Here is a 6159-nt window from a genome sequence, read left to right as displayed (position 1 = left end):
AGAAAAAAACAACAGGGTTGCAACATTTAGTGGACTAATCAGTTGCACAAATTGATTAAAAACATTTGGATGGATGTGGCGAGGAATTCTATGCACAAGGAGTGGCGTAAAGCAAGTCTGAGATTATGGACTGGTTGGATGCAGAGGTACGGGGGAGGAACCAGATGGAGAACCTCCAAGGGAAGAATGCTCAGAGCCAGGGGATTGGTGGTGGGACAATGATGAGTGGTCACAGGGAGGATAGGGAGAAGACTGGAAGAATGAGGTGTTGGAAGCTTAAGAGGTAACAGGGCTTAGTGAACTGGGAGAGTCTGTGGCAGAAAGCAGTCCAGAATCAGAGGCAGAAGCCTTGTGGTGGTGTTCAGGTTATAGAGTGGAGGCAGGCTACTGAAGAAGCCAGGGAAGCTCTCCCTCCTGTTGTGACCAGCTCCCCTTTTCAATGGTCTCCTAGAACACAGAGAGGAATGAAGAGGGTGGAGCAAAGAGAGACAAAACGAAGGAGTCTTAGGCTGCTTGGGGAAACCCCCGGAGAGGAAGGGACTTGGGAAGGCGGAGAAGACCTTCAGTCCTCACAACTGCCTCATTGGGGAAAGACCTACTGCAGAGCTTTCCAGAGCTTTCATGTTGGTGGCACACTTTTTAGACATGTATCATTTCACAAAATAGTAACAGGGTAACAGGGCTTGGTGAGCGGGGAGAGTCTGTGGCAGAGAGAAGTCCAGAATCAGGGGCAGAAGCTGAAGCAGGAGAGTGGGATGAGGGGAGGCCAAGAGGCCAACAAGCTCCCAACCTGCCTTGTCTCCTGGAACCAGAAGAGGCATGAAAAGGGCAGAGGAGAGGTTGGCGGCACGCAAGTGTAGTCTCTGATTCTTGGAAAAAAGCCCTGAGTAGGCAACTGATGTTCATGGAGGAAGACCACCGGGAATGAGTTTCTCTGCTCATTAGTCCTGACACTCAATCAAGTCTGTGGAGATTGTGGTATTTTTTGCTAATAAAAGTGAACTCCATCTTTGAACTGTGTGATTATTGACTGGCAGGCTCAGTTAAGCCAGCGTAAAGTTACACCCGATCCAAACCCTGCTTGGCAACAAGACTGCAGCTGCCTAATTTGCCTATACCTTGCAGGGGGGGGGGCTTTAAAATAGTGTTCTAGGCTGGGTTGCCAGGTCATGTGTCCAAACTGAGTTTGCTTGGGATCTGGCCTACATAAGTCCCACTCACAGAGCTACAGTTCTCAGATCAACCCCTCTTCCCAGTTAACTTTGGGAATTAGAATCATAGAATTGTAGTGTTGCACCTCATGAGAAGAGAAGACTCCCTGGAAAAGACCCTGATGTTGGGAAAGATGGAGGGCACAAGGAGAAGGGGATGACAGAGGATGAGATGGTTGGACAGTGTTCTTGAAGCTATGAAAATGAGTCTGACCAAACTGCGGGAGGCAGTGGAAGACAGGAGTCCCTGGCATGCTCTGGTCCATGGGGTCACGAAGCGTCGGACACGACTAAACAACAACAACAATTGTAGTGTTGGATGAGACCATGAGGGTCATACAAATCCAACCCCTTGCAATGCAGGAATCTTTTGTCCAATGTGGGACTCGAACCCACGACCTTGAGAGTAAGAGTGCTCTTGTGGTCTACCGACTGAGCCATCCCAGAACTGCAGCCCTGTACGGGGAACAGGGGCTCTCCTAGCAACTCTTGCACCCTTGACAGACTACAATTTATAGGGTGCTTATGGAGGGATAAAGTGGCATGAAACTGCTTTAAATGTAGCATATTGCAGAAATGGGGCCTTTGTGACTGGGCTGCGTTGTGCAGAGTGGCCCAGTATTATGGAAGATGCCACGTTCAATGCTGTGTGCTCACTTATCATCATTCATCTCCATTCCTTTTCTACGGTTGACATTACTATTGCCACTAAGGGGAGCTGATACCTTCCTTCCAGCTTCAGGGGAGTGCGGTCAATGAGATGGAAAACACCTGATTGCCCATTATCGAAGCCAGCAGTTTATTCATGTCTGAGCCCTAATAAATGAGTCACCGGACAAAGCTGGTGTTCAGCCTGCAGCTTGGCGGAGCTGATACTTTCTCCGTTTTTTTTTGCCAAAAACACCAGTCAGAAAAGCGACGCCGTCTTTTCTTGAACATACTTTATGCTAACCTTTGCATTACTTGGAACTCAATGAGGCAGACTGAAGGGGAAATGTCCATAAGCTTTAATTAGCTTGTGTTTAAGTAAAGAAATTTACCGGTCCAGTCACGCTTCCAGACGTAAATCTTCCCTTTCAGCAGAGCTTTGTAGCACAGCGGCAAAGAGTAAGGTGAGTCAGCAAGAGTTAATTCAGGAACTCTGGAGCATGTTGCAAACTCAAAGGCTTTATTTACAAAACGTAGCCAGGAGATAAGGCAGACATTCTTCATCTCTGGCCAAGTAAAAACTTAAACAAAACTGTGCCTCAGTGCACAAACTTCAGGCATCACTCCTACACACAGCAACCAAAACTTAGAGATAACACTACTGAGATAAAAACGCTCCTAAGAGAAAAAACGCTTGCAAGGAACTGACTATTTATACAGGCTGTCAAACATTCCCGGATGTTTAATTAGGTTCAGCTGCTCAGTGTTTAGAGCGACTAGTATAACTTAACCCTTTAATACCAACACCCCCTCTCGCTCGTGACACTGAGCTGTAACAAACTTAATTCAAATTCAGACCTGAACAGAAATCTTGATGTGATTGCAAACTTAATGCTTTTGTAAAACCATCTGCGAGATTATCTTTACTCGGGCAGTACTGTAGCTTTACCAAACCTTGTTTTACACTTTGATAAACGTTTTGATAACGGATGTCAAGATGTTTCGTATGTGCCTTGAATTGTCCTGATTCAGCTAATCTAATGCAAGGTTGATTATCTTCCCATATTCTGATGGGTAGAGGACATTCCCCAAACAATTCCTGAACCAGTTGTTTATAGAACTCAAGTTCTCTGCAAACATCAGATACTGCATTGAATTCCGATTCAGTGGAACTTAAAGCTAAGAGTGATTGCTTTCGCGATCTCCAACCAATTAATGCATCTCCAAATTTTATAGCCATTCCTGAAACTGATTTTCTATCTTGTCCAGCATCTGCCCAACTACTATCAGCCCAGCATTCAAGTTCTGTGCTGCCCTCTGCTGACAGTTTTAGGCAAAGACTTTTGGTAGTTTGGAGATATCGCAACACTCTTTTTACTCCTTGCCAAGCATGAGTGGATGGTTTTTCAGCTTGTCTACATAACATATTCACAGCGTACGTAATGTCAGGCCGAGTCCACTGTGCAATGTGGAGTAGACTGCCTATTGCTGACTGGTAAACCTCAGGATTATTGAACTCTGCTTGTTGCTCGGCTTGAGCATCTTTTACATAACTTAATTCCATTGGGGTTTTTACACCAGCACATTTATCCATTTTAAATCTTTCTAATAATTGTTGGATTTTAGCCTCTTGGCTGAGCCAATAACTTCCTGTTTCATCTTGCTGTATTTTAACTCCTAGATACACGGATACAGTGCCTAGAGATTTTAGCTTAAACCTTTTCCCAAGTGTTGTGGCAAACTTTTGTGCACATTTATCATCCTTTCCACAGTACAATAGATCATCAACAAATATCAGAACCACTTCTTGCTTACAACCAGCACTTTTTAAGTACAGACATGCATCTGCCATGCTCTTCTTGAACCCCATGCTCTCTAGAGCATCAGATAAACAGACATTCCAGTTGCGGGCAGATTGTTTCAGCCCATAGATGGATTTGTGTAGACGCCAGACCTGGTTTGGCTTGTCTCCCTCAAAACCTGGCGGTGGCATCATATACACTTCCTCCTGTAAATCTGCATTCAAATAAGCCACATTGACATCAAAATGAAATAGCTTGTTTCCCTTCTTAGCTGAAGAAGTTAAAAGCATTCTTAATGTCTCTGACCTCGCAGTAGGGGCATAGATTTGGGAATAGTGTATGCCTTTGCGCTGCGAAAACCCTTTGGCAACTAGTCGGGCTTTGTATTGCAGCTCACCAGTGGTTGTAGGCTTTATACGATATACCCATCGACATCCCACTGCTTGTTGGCCTTTAGGAAGTTCAGTGGATGTAAACACACCGAGAGACTTCATAGAAGCCATCTCTTTCTCCATCGCTTCCTGCCACTTTGCAGCTTCTGAGCTTGAAAGCTGTTGTACCTCTGTGTAGCTTTCTGGCTCACATTGGGCTAAATTCACATATACACTTGTCACTTTAAACCTCTCTGGTGGTTTGCCCTTTGTGGTGCGTTTGGACCTACGCAATTCCACCTCTTGTTCCCCCTCTGACTGTTGGCTGTCAGAACCTTTCTCAGACTTTAAATCTGGATGCGCCTCTAGGGATAAAGACCTTCGTTTAGATAATTCCCTTGGGCTTGGCGTTGTTGGCGACCTGCTGCGCTTTTTCTGCCTGCTAGGTCTACCTGTGGGCGATGTCGGAGCACTCCTAGACTCAGGCTTCTCTGCCTTAGGAGATGTTCCTTGTGCATGGTCAGAGTCTTCATCTGAACCCTGTGCACCATCATCTTGTTCTGGTTCACCAACCTCTGGATTTTCCTCTCCAGTGTGAGTTCCTAAATCATCCCTCAAAATATCGGGGTTACCATGCAAGCGAGTCCAACCGGACTGCTCACAAAATTCAGCGCTCCTGCTGATGACCACTTTGGTAGTATCCCCATCTGGATTCACGAACCTCCAAGCTTTAGAGCACGGTTCGTACCCACAGAAAATGAGTTTCTTTGCTCTTGGACCTCCCTTTCTCCTTAACGCTTTTGGAATGAGAACATAGGCTGGAGATCCAAACACCCTAAAGTAATTCACTTTGGGTTTCTTGCCATATAAAGCAAAATATGGCGTGGTGTCTATAACAGAATTATAAACGCGGTTCAAAACATGAGTGGCCGTCGTCCAAGCTTCCGCCCAATAACTCTGAGGTAGCTGCGCATCGTACAGCATAGAGTTTGCCAACTCCTGCAAAACTCTGTTTTTGCGTTCGGCTACGCCCCCTTCTTGGGGTGAGTAAGGGGTGGACAGACGATGCTTAATTCCCTTTTTCTTAAAGAAATTTTGCAGCACAGACCCGGTGAATTCCGTACCGCGGTCCGACTGAAAAGCAAGGACTCTAGTACCAAATTCAAGTTCTACTGCTTGAACCCAATTTTTAACTGTTTCAGCAGCATCCCCTTTTGTCTTAATTGGAAAACACCATGTGACCTTTGTCTTGTCATCTGAGAGACAAAGCGCAAACCTCGAACCTCCGAAGCTAGCGGTAGGCATCGGACCACATAAGTCCATATGCACAAGCTGAAACGCTTTGTCAGATTTCCTATCTGACCTGGGATAGCTGCACCTGTGAATTTTCGAACTTTTACAAGCAGTGCAATCCAAAAACTTTGTACATTTGTTTAGCTTACACCCTTCAGATAATTCAGGCTGTCTCTTAACGTATTGGAAGTTAATGTGTCCGAGACGCCTGTGCCAAAAATGAACGCAATAATCATGAGTGGGAGAGTTTATACAGCCAGCTTGGACCTGTTCAACTGCATCAGAATTAGTCTCAAAGCTGTATAGTCCATTCTTGCACTCCACCTGTAAAAGAGACACACCATCCTTGGAAATAGTGCAAAACCCACTTTCAAACACAGTTTTAAACCCATCTCTGTCAAGTGTTGATACAGACAAAATACACCCTTTCATCCCCTCTAGCACATAGGCATCAATTTCTGTGTTCAAACAGGTCAGGAACACTGTGCCTACGGATCCTAGAGAACGTGTGGATGAATCAGCCATCTTGACAATTTTTGGAGTTTGAAGTTGCCTGCAATTTTTCAAACGAACACTAGATGGCGCCACCAGGTGATGGGATGCACCACTGTCAATAATCCACCGTTGATCACTCTTGCAGTCACGAGCTCCCCTTAAAGCCATAGCTGAAGCTATGTGCTGTGAGCTGTGGGCTTGGCCACGCCCTCCTCCTCGTCTCCGCCGTCCTCTGGAACTCCTTATCTGGTAACTAGGGGCAACGGCTTTGAAGTTGTCCTGGCCTGCATCACGTGGACAATTCCTAATTAAGTGGGAGGGAGAACCACAGCGGTAGCA

Source organism: Zootoca vivipara, chromosome 8, assembly GCF_965207765.1.
Source record: "Zootoca vivipara chromosome 8, rZooViv2.hap1.1, whole genome shotgun sequence".
In the NCBI taxonomy this organism is placed as follows: domain Eukaryota; kingdom Metazoa; phylum Chordata; class Lepidosauria; order Squamata; family Lacertidae; genus Zootoca; species Zootoca vivipara.
The sequence above is the reverse complement of the archived record's forward strand: the minus strand, read 5'-3'. Positions refer to the sequence as shown.